Source organism: Chenopodium quinoa, unplaced genomic scaffold, assembly GCF_001683475.1.
Source record: "Chenopodium quinoa cultivar QQ74 unplaced genomic scaffold, ASM168347v1, whole genome shotgun sequence".
Lineage (NCBI taxonomy): Eukaryota > Viridiplantae > Streptophyta > Magnoliopsida > Caryophyllales > Amaranthaceae > Chenopodium > Chenopodium quinoa.
This window is the reverse complement of record NW_018745080.1, coordinates 1,725,283-1,736,689: the sequence shown is the minus strand read 5'-3', so window position 1 is coordinate 1,736,689 and position 11,407 is coordinate 1,725,283.

Sequence of the window (11,407 nt, the reverse complement as noted above, 5' to 3'; positions counted from 1 at the left end):
GTAATTCTTATTGTATTTTTTTTTTTTCCATAAAAATTAAGGAAAATAATATATCCTCCCGTCATAAAAAAGGAAAGTAAATTCCTAATTCGAAGGAGTAAATAACTTCCTTTTACTTAACCTCGTCGTCCTAATAAAAGTGGATAAATCTTGTGGTAAAATTAAGATTATATACTTGAAATATAATTTCTTGCATCGTACTTTAATGATTGCATAGGGCGGTTATTAGTTTCAAATAAAGTTTCCTAAATTGTACTGGTTGTTACTTGGAGTACAAGTACAGTTGAGCTATTTCAATTGTTATTATAAATACGAGTTCATGTTGTTATGTTCGAAGTAAAGGCAAAAACTGATCTTATTCTTCAACATCCACAAAACTCAAGGGTTCGTTGAAAGTCTTGAACGGTCGAAGTTTAATTTGATCATTATGGAAGAAAACCAAAAAATAGTAGTAGATAGGTTTGAAGAGCTTCATAAACTTGGTATCGTAATTCCTTGTAGCCATGACTCGAGTTCTTCCTCTAGGAAACTCGGAGTTAGATTAATCTTCGATGACTATGAAATCTTAGTTTATTATCATACTAATGGTCGACGAAAGTTGAGTAAACGAAAACTACCTAAGAAGAAAGGTCTCTCTATTAACCCGTTTTGTCCTTCGTGTAGGTTAGTTATCGCTAAGAATTTCTTAAATGAATACATGAGTGTTGGTAGTGATGACTATTGGTTCGAGAAATGGTTGGCTGCTTTAGGCGACAAGGTATGGAAACTAGTTGAATCTCTTAAGCAACAAGGACAAGTTATGGAACGTGAGAGTAGTTATGCAAAGCTGGTTCAAGTTCGTGATCGTAGGCTTTTTCGTATTGCTTCTAATCACCGAGTTTGCTATGAAGAGGAGTTTGAGGCGTGTGTTGCAGCCGGCAATGGTGTTTTTGAGGAGGAAATACCGGTTATCGAGGGGTTAGAAAGGCTTAGTATTGATGATGATAATGAGTTTTTGAAAAGAGAGGATACGTGTGGTATATGTCTACAAAATTTGAAAATCATGGACATCAAGGAGGGCAAAGATCTTAAGGGTGCTACTAATGATGTTAGCTTAAGAAAGTGGTCAAAATCTCTTGTGAAGTTACCTTGCGATCATGTGTTTCATGAGCCTTGTGTGCTTAGATGGCTTCATGAAAATTATGTTTGTCCTTTTTGCCGAAATCCAGTTGATGAATGATGTATGTTTTAATTAGATTTACAATGTAGTAGGATTTAAAGCCTTTTATTATTTAGGTAATTCCATATTTGAGTTTATTTGTAAGCATTGTTATTCAGTACTAATTTTTTAATTATTATAACGATGAAGTAGTGAAGTACTAAATTCCATATTTGAGTAGGAGGTGGGGAGGGAGAGGGAGGAGAGAGAGAGGAGTTCGCGCCATGAACGGCGGTGGGAGATTAGGGTTTGGGTGTGGTGGGTGGCGCGGGTGATGAAGGTCTCGATGGTGGTGGGGATTGTGCCGTAGTTTGGGGTGGTGGAGGTGGGTAAGGGTTTGGTTGACATTTTGGAGGAGAGAGAAAGGTGGAGAAGTTGAGAGAAAGAAGAAAACAAGGGTGGAAAATGGAAAGAGGGAATATTGTTGTTGTTGGATGGGCTGATTGTGTGGGATGGACTTGCTATTTTTGTGGCTTTGTTGGGTGATATGGATGAATTGGTGTTTTGGTGATGTGCAAAGTAGTTTATAATTTAAGATTTATTCATAAGAATTTAGTTAAAATTTTAGGGTCATCGATCCAATATTGCAAGGCAACTGGGCTTTAGTACAATATGACATTACCAGAAATTAACGAGTTGCAATGCAGTAAGCCCGCTAGACTTTCTACAGTGGATTCTGAAGATTATGGCCCGATGCAAATAACAACTTATAGCCCATAACATCCCTTGCTCCTCTAAATCCAAGTCTTGACGAGATATTCACAAGGGCCCGTTGTGTATTGCGACTTTGTAAGGATGTCAACTAAATTATTTGGTAATATATTAAATCAGGTATTATTAAAATAATAAAAAATGTATACGAAGTATATATGCACATGATTGTATTTTTCTTGCAAATTAATGACAAAAAATTGAAAAGTAATCCAAGTAGGGTATGTGAATAGCTATTATTGTACAAAACATAAAGAAAAAGAAGAAATTTATAACATAAAATTAGGGACAATTGAAGGTAATATAGAACCGGTAATAACTCATGCAGTAAATCAATAAGGTTTTGAAGAAACGCGGTAGGATTTTTCATGGGTGGACAATCGGAAATTACCATATGCGAAGTACTCTATATTAAAATTATCATACCAAACATTTTCTTGTGTACGGTAGAGCCAAGTAAATACGATTTTGGTAGGGACTCAGTTATAAATTTACAAGCACCTACAAGAAGAATAAATTCCACCAACAATAATAGAGATTTTTTGGTTAGATCAAGCAACATGCATGTAAGAAAAAAAGTGGCTGATGAAAGTTTCTAATTAAAATTGCATGCAAATGACATTTGCTCATGTTGGAATCATGCACTTAAAAGAATAAATGATGTAAGAAACGTGAGTTAAATTGCTATTTTTTCAGTGGAGGAAGAGAAAAGTAGCGATTCCTTAAGGCAAATATAATGATGAGGATTCTTTATTTCCAACAAATAATTTAATGAAATTCTGTTTGCTTTAGGTTGTACGTAGAGAATATATTCCTTATCATTGTTGTGAATTTGTGCTCGACTCTTCTAGGTTTCAATTTTGTTTTTTTTTTCATAGTTGAATAACTTGAAATCTCAATTAGTACAAAGTAGTTTATAACAATTTGATTGAGTACAGAGTAGTAGTATATTGATCATCAATTTATATAAGCTAGAACCTTTATTTATCGTTCAATCATAAAGAAGAGATTGCTTATTAACTATGAAGGATAAATTTATTACCAATGACATTTTTATATATATATGATTGATTTAGCTCCCGACCTTGCGAATCATCTAGGGGTCATTATTCCCACAAATTCTAGCAACTTTTAAAAGAAGTGATTGATCAATATAACACATGTTAGAGATTGATGTACTTTTTTTTGTTCCCCTAACATTACAACAGAAAGGTATTGTACAGATTTTAAGATGACTAGCATTGTAGAGAGACATAAAAATTAAGACCCGTGTTATGAGAAAAATGATACATAGAGAATAGTCGTTTATAAAAAAGAAAATATTGCAATATTTGCAAAACTTCCTAAAATGATAACGAATTATATATACTTAGAGACATCCGAAGATATCAATCCCATTAATCTAGCTATATCCCATTAATCTATAGAGGTTATTCAGTTATTAATGGTTTAAATTAAATTTTATCTTTTATAAATGGTTAATAATGATCTATATTCACAATATTATATTATCTTTCTCAGCTCACCATCCTTCCAAATTCATCATCCAAACATGAATTGCTATCTTCCCATAGCAAAATACCGACAAGATTAAAGTTTAGTTATTCATGCACTTGTATATAATTCTCCTGCGTGAATGTGAACAAAAGGAAACATGCATGCTCCAAAGTCTTAAAATGTATCCCAAAAAAAAAAAGAGATAATTACCTAACAACTGCTAATTCAGTAATAATTTTTCTTAATTATGTAAAGACAATTTGAGTTGCGACAAATTGCCACTCCAAAAATAAAGTCTACCAAGAGACACCTATAAGTTAAGTTTTTTTTTTTTTTTTTTTTTTTTTCCCTTTTTTAAATAAGCTACTTTTTTTTTTTTTCATGTCTGACAAAATAAGCTACTTTTTTTTTTTTTTTTCAAACAATGGTACCTGTGATGTACGAGTACAAATTAGACGTCGTCCCACATTGGTATCTCAATCCACTTTACAATTATGATCTAGAGTACAATTTTGTAATGCACAATATAATTTTGCATCTATTTTGCACTTTGATGTAACTAAAACTAATGTTTTAAAATATCATTTTAAAAACTATACAAGATTCATAAACAAATATCTAAAGAGTGCGTATGTCGTACTCATGTACTTGTGTAAAGTTTGATAATCAATGCATTATATACATAATACACTCAAATGTATAATAGACATGCTTATAAGCTCGATCATTATCAATAAGTTAGATCGAAGCTTATATGCAATGCAAACTTTAGCTTTCAATATAACAGCAGTCAGTCAGTGGATGGTGTAGTAAGTAGATCGATGTACAGTAGCAGCAGATGAGTACTTGGTTCAGCATTATAACAGAGGTTGACCCCATGCGCATTTCGCGTGAAAAAGGTCAGACCAACCTTATACTTATATGCTTATGGATTGACAGCTATGTCTTTGTCCATAACTGAGCTTCATACACTATAGTACTATACTTTATAGAATTTCTTTTTTAAATTTATTAATTTAGAGGTAAAACAAACGGAATTTTACAAGAAGATATGATATTATCCTTATCCTTTTTATTGTGGTCCGTAAAACTTGGTACAATTATTGTTCACTCCTTATAATAAAACCTTTGTGGTAAAGTCAGTCCTATCAAATATAGGAAGTACTAAATTATATGGTTGACTTTTATGTAATTAGCTAGTTTCCTTGTGTTATTTTTTTTTTTTTTTTTTTATTAAGGTAAGGAAAAGGCCGGCCCATTCTAGAAGGGGGATGTAAGGGAAATCCCTTCTAAATGGTGCTTGGTGAGATTCGACTACAGGCCTCACGCTTAAAAGTTGGAAAACTAGCCAACTACTCTAGCCTCCTATCTCTTTCCTTGTGTTATTTTATTTGTTAGTATATTAGTATAGCGTGTGTAGGGAGTATATCCTAGATAGAAGTAAGTGTGATTTTATGAATCGGATTTAGAATAAAAGTTGGATCAAGAAGGTCGCAAGGCCTTTCTTTACTACGAGTACTTGATAAATATACTCGCCAATGAAAACATTTATATGGCTACCAGTCTACCAGACTACCAGTATTATCAAGTTAATTGTACAATTTTTTTATAAAGTCAACCATTTAGTTGACAATAAAGTCAAATGACAAGTGGACTGAAGAAAAAACACTATAGTGATTGGGCTAAATTCCAATCAAACATTAAGAACTAAGAAGCCCATGATGCTAGCCAGGACCACTTCGTTTATGCTAGCCACTAGCGGCAGCATGGGCGGAACAACAACGGCGGTCGACGGCAGCGCACAAGGCCTCGTTCCGTAGAAGCCGCTAAGTGGTGGTCCCAATCCCATCTCCAAGGAAGTAAAATATGTCAATTAATACAAGAAAACCAATTAATAAAATTGGCGTGGTTAGTTTAAAAAAAAATAAAAATGGCACACGTACAATTAAACAATAGTTTGACCCAAGACATAGTAGATACTCATAGTACAGTGTATATTCGAGTAGAGTAGAATAAGAACAAATAAGAAAAAGACAAAATAAAACAAAACAAAACAAAAACAAAAGTTTCACTATTTAACTAATTATCAATCAAATCACATGTGGACTAGTTGAGTGTGGAGTTTATTTTTATTTATCTATTTACTCCGTATTTATTATTGTAGTATTTGAAGATATAAAAGAAAGAAAATGGAGCCGAAATTAAGCGTGCGGAAAAGGCATGCGTAGCACAAGTCCTGCTCCTCAGATTAAGACTGACTGAGCAGAGAAAGATCCCAACGCAGATACTATCTAATCTCATCTAATACTTGAATAATCTTCTCGTTATTTCATGAACTATACCTACTCATGCTCATCATTTATGTTGCCTTGACACGGCTTTCCAAATATTTTTCTGTTTCTTCCACCCTCTGGTGTGAGAGGTTATAAACGGGTTGTGAGGTTATGAACAGGTTGTTCGGATTAAGTTAATTTGAGTCTTATTTAAATGATGAGTTGTTTCTATTTAATTTATTCGGGTGGAACTATGTCTGCGATGTTATTGTTTTAGTTGTTAGAGTATGAAATACTCGTGTATATATATAAAAATTATTAAACATTAACCATGTTACTTGTACATCTTTTTAGCTGAGTTGGGTCGAGTTTTATTTAGTCTAGTTTTAAAATCTATTCGTATGATTTGGGATTACAAGTTTACAAACTATGTTTGTACACCGTAATAGGTGAAATGAATTGCGTAATTGAAGTGTATGGATCACGTACTTTTGCTTTGGCTATGTTCTCTACGGTTTACACTGCACATTTTATCATAAACTTACTTTTTTTAAATTGCAATGTTTTGACTTTTTACTTCTAAAATGTTGATAAAATCAAACTAAATCGTTTTAGGCCATAAAAATTTCGGCTTAAAACACCTTAATTCCTGATATATTTGATTTTTATTTTTAGAAATTAAGATACACGTAAAATGCATGTCATCTTCCCCCAAGATTGAAACCTAACTTACCTTAACGCCTAATTTAAATAAATAGATAAAACATAGCCTACTCGTATTTGTTATTGATCTTATAGTTACTCTCGCACCGTCTTACTTTGGCGTGCCCCAAGTATTAGTAGTTTGCACCTCGTCACGTCCTTCGACGCGTGCTTTCCTTATTACATACTGCTTCTTACTTGTAGCCTTTTTACGTCCCTCATACCCTGGAATTACAAAAAAAACACTCTATTTTCAACGCTACAAGCTAATTATTTTTGCAAGTTTTGGCACTTGTTTTCCCAATGCATTGACTCTTGTAGTATTTCCAATTTATCTTGCCAAATCCGATGGCCTAGATATATGCATGTGGATATGTGATTCACTCCACCTGATTTTTGACGTTATGTCCCTCACACATGATTTCATGAATGCGTAAACTATAATCTTGATTATTCTTTCTAACACTAACAAGTGTATAAATAATTTCAATTTAATTAATTAACTTTATTTTATACAAGTACATATTTAGTGATTAGTTTATTAGTTAACTTGATCTCTTTGTGTAAGATTGACCTAACACATGAACATCATGATTCCGAATTATATCCCGTCAAAATAAATATAGGACACATTAACAAAGTGATATACAAAGATATTACGTGAAAACTCAAGATCTAGAATAAATTCATAAATTTACACTAAGTTAGAGTATATGATTTGACACAGTGACTTATGAGGTATTCTCAAGATCACCTTTGAATCTTTGATCACATAAGAATCTATCTCAAATATAAACTTAATCGCCCAATCCTCCATAAACAATCATCATTAAATGATGTTAGTTTTTATAGTCTTCTTAGCTTAGCATTGTTATTTAACACCCTTATTGCTTCAGCCATTACAAGACTCTCCTTATTATTAGTCCTAACCAATCGCCCTAGCCATAGTCGTGACTAGCTCTTCATCTATGACAATCTTTGATTACCTACCCTTAATTAATTAAACGATGTAGAAATTTAAGTAGATGAACATTAAGTACTAAACAAATTTAATGCCATGTCTTTTTTTTTTTTTAGCAGAAATTTAATGCCATGTCTTTAATTAATTAGTACTTTCTCATCTTCATGTTCGAGTGTTTGACAACATACAAACACAACAAGATTTCCTCTTATAATATCTACGATGTTAATATATGCTAGTTATTCTCCCTCATTTTTATATTGATGTGGGACAATTAGTCCCTACTCACGTGTCGTTTATTCTTCGCATAAAATGAAGGGTGAAAAACAAAGATGAAAAGTTGATTATAAGCATGAGCAGTATTACTAATCCACTTAACCAAAAAAACATGGGCAAAATAATGGAAGATGTGGGTTTAGTGAATGCTCTCACTCCAGTCACTTTCTTTTTGGCACTAATGTACTCCCGTCATTTTCAAATGTCGACATTATGTTAATGGAACATATATTACTAAGAATGTCGTTTTAACATTAATATAATTATATTTTTACGATCAGATTATGTAATGAAAGTAAAAAGTATAACAACTACAACGTAATACACGCTTTATTCGATACTTAAAAGCGAAGATAATAACAGGTGTCGGCATGTTAGAGTGATGCAAAGCGTGTTATGGTAATCTTATCTTAAAATTTTCATGCATAATTGAACGTCCAAATTGAGATTGATACGTATATACTTCGTATATCACCTAATATCAAATTTGCTTAGGCATTCAAAGTGGAAATATATTAATTTATAAATATGTCACACGTTATCATATTTATATGATAATATGAATAAATATGATATGCAAGTGTGACTTGTTCAAAGAGGGAACTGAACAATTGTTAATAATCAACACTTAGGCCAGTATCTAAAGTTGGTCATATATATCTAACTTTTATAATTAAATTTTGCAAAAAAATTATATAACTTTTCAAATAATTATATTCTTTGATCCTTTATGATAATCAACAATAATAACAATAATAATACAGATTAATACTAATAATTCAGTAAGTTTATAAACTGAATCGGGTCAATTACTTAAATTATGAAACAATTTGAAAGACAAAAAATTTTCATTGATCTGATTAATAAGAACAAGTTATTATTTAAGCTTTAAAGTTCGTGACTAGCTATCAACTAATTAATTAGAATACGACTATAACTCAAGCATTTAGTCACCGTTCTGTTGAGCATTATTGCAATAATACCTTAACCAAGTCAATATTTCAATTGATGCATTTTGATCAACAACTTTATCAAACTCAAGAAACGATGTTTTATCGTTGTACAACTCGAACTGTTATCTCTCTAACTTAAGCATCAATCATCTCCATCTCGAGCACACAATAATGTTTGCAAAGACTACAACTCGATCGAGCATAGTCGTCCTACAATCTTTAAATAGGAATTAGGTTTGCTTGCTTTTAACGTTCTTTATTGTCATGTTGACATGACTAACTTGTCCTCTAAGAAAACTTTTTTTTTTTTTTTTAATGTAAAAACAAAATACTCACATCAAATTTCAATACAACAAATTTTCTACTCTATGCTTTCAAGTATGTGTCACAATTTCTGATAATAAGTTTATATAAATCAACCAAGATAGATCTAAGCAGGTCTAATAAGTTTCAATCTGGTCTAACAAGTTTACTATCTCAAGTTTATTTGTTGTCTTGCAATCATGTCTAATTATTAAGGTTTAATTATGTATAATAAGCTCCAATCGGGTCTAATAAGTTTAGACAATTTCAATGCAGATAAGTTCAGAGATTTTAGATGAAAAATTGATAATATAACATCGTTTTATTATCATACTATCTTTTGGTGCTCAATATTAATTAGTGTGTTTTGCTCAGCTGATTTCATTCATCATCTTAATTAATCATTGAAACTTAATTATTATAGTTATAAATAGAAATTATTGAAATTTATTGTAAGAAGTACTCAAACAGGGGTGAGCATGGGACGGGTACCCGTACCGCTAGTACTAACGGTTCGGGTAACCGATAATCAATATCACGAAAAGTGATATCCATAAACCGAACCGATAAGTTCGGGTACCCAAATTTTTAGATCGGTTATCGGGTACCCGGCCAATAAGATATCCACTAATGATGATTAAACTTAATTATGTAGTTATTATGATATCATTTAACACTAATTAACAACAATACCACATGATCTTGACCAAATTATTAATAATATTACTAATTATTGATATTATAAAGTGATTATGAAGAAAAGTAATAATTTAGGTTTTGAAAAAGTAGATTTAAGTAGGAAAAAAAATAAAAAAATTTGCTTATTGGATCGGATCGGGTAACTGTTAATTTTAAAATGATATCCAATAACCATACCCGATAACAAATTATCGAAACGGGTACCCGAACCGTTATGGTTATCGGATCGGTTACCCTAATTTTCGGAATGGTTACAAAACGGGTTTTCGGGTAATTTTGTTTAGTCCTACTCAAACCTATAATAATATAATTTTGGAAAAGTCAATCATAAATCCTCATTATATTTAAAATTGAATGTGTATTTTTAGACATCCTAAAATTATACGTTACATAGTACTATGTATAAAAATTATTTTCAAAGATATATGAGTATAAATATATAACATGCATGTACTTCCTCCATGCATACCTAATCTTATAAATATGACCACATTATTTTAATAATATTTCAAATTCAATGTCACTACAATAATAATAAATGTTGGATTAATCTCAATCTATACTTTCAAAACATCAATTTTTATTATAAAAGTTTCAAATAGATAATCAATAATCGTTGTTAACAATCATATGCTGCATGTATTGAGAACCAACGGACTTGCACATATAAATGTATAAGTGATGTGGGCACTATAGCCTAAACAATGTCAATATGGCTGGTTGTAGTGGAAGGAGTAATTTGACTTGAGAGTGCATCACAAGTCAAAGGAATGTTATTAGTGGTAACGGGTGTGGGCATTATTCATAAAGACGCACTCCACCAAATGTGGGATAGTGCTACATACAACTACAAGTCTACTCAACCATTCTTTTTTCTCGATTACCTTTGTTTTCTATTTGTTGCTTCGTAATATATACTTTCAATGCTTGAATGATTGGCTAATTAAATAATCCAATTGACAAGTTTGAAGGATATTTTAGTTGTTACCCTAATAACGGATATTTTTCTTATTTGGGATTCTTGTAACATAGTATATCACTAGCTTGTACTCCGTATAATCATAACAATGATTTTTGTATGGTATTCCTATGAAGGGATAGTCTATAAGAACTACAAATATGTGAAACTTAAATGATTTCTACTTTACATTATTTTGTTATATTTGTAGATTATTATCAGACTTACTCGTATAATGTCTATTTTGAACACGGACATCACTTGTAGTACACACTGGTTTATTGTATAATTTGATGAAACATCTTGAATCAATTAATAATTATCACGCATCACTATCTTCTTGGTAGGTTACTTGTGGATGATGTGTTTTGGAAATTAATTATAAGGATCAAGTAACTAATATCAATAATTGAGCAATAGACGCTAAAAAATTAATGACAAAAACGTTAAAGGTACAAGTCACAACAACAGAAACAAACCACTAATCATCATTCTAGCTTGAAATGAATTTCCTAGTCAAAAGATGAACCCGGAGAAGAAAAATAAAAAATATAAAAAAATCGGCAATTAATGCTTAGCTCATCTAATTAGCTGATTTGTGAGAAAATAAATCATATCATTCCTTTATTAATCATTCCACTCCACCAAATTGTTGAATAAATAGTCATGTTATGATACCTCATCTTCACTTGTTTTCATTGCTTTCTTCTTTTTGTTTAGGTCATAAAAGGCGAAACATGAGAACAAGGATGTTATTGCTTGCAACTTTGCAAGGTCAAATCAAACCTTAAATGCAACTTGTACAAATTATCTTCCTTAATGCAATTTGCAGTTTTATGTGTATGAAGTGAAACAATTTGCATCCAAATCAAATTT